This window comes from Penaeus monodon, chromosome 31 (genome assembly GCF_015228065.2).
Source record: "Penaeus monodon isolate SGIC_2016 chromosome 31, NSTDA_Pmon_1, whole genome shotgun sequence".
Taxonomy (NCBI): Eukaryota; Metazoa; Arthropoda; class Malacostraca; order Decapoda; family Penaeidae; genus Penaeus; species Penaeus monodon.
This window is the reverse complement of record NC_051416.1, coordinates 4646539-4646777: the sequence shown is the minus strand read 5'-3', so window position 1 is coordinate 4646777 and position 239 is coordinate 4646539.

The following is a 239-nucleotide window of genomic DNA, read 5'->3' as shown; positions in this document are numbered from 1 at the left end:
GCGTCCCTTGAATTCAGGAAGAGTATCTACCTTTCTTCTTCTTGCTGTGTGATGTCTGCCAGGGAAGTCCCTCGCCAGATCCATTCACTACCAACGTACAGTAGCGTCGGTGCAATGTTAGTAAGGCAAACAACGTGACTATATTGGGATAGGGCGCTGCGGTAACGTTTATTGGACTCGTGGTTTTTATTGGTAATTTTTACAGTAGAAGTTGGTTTATTGGGGGGGGTGGGTATTGA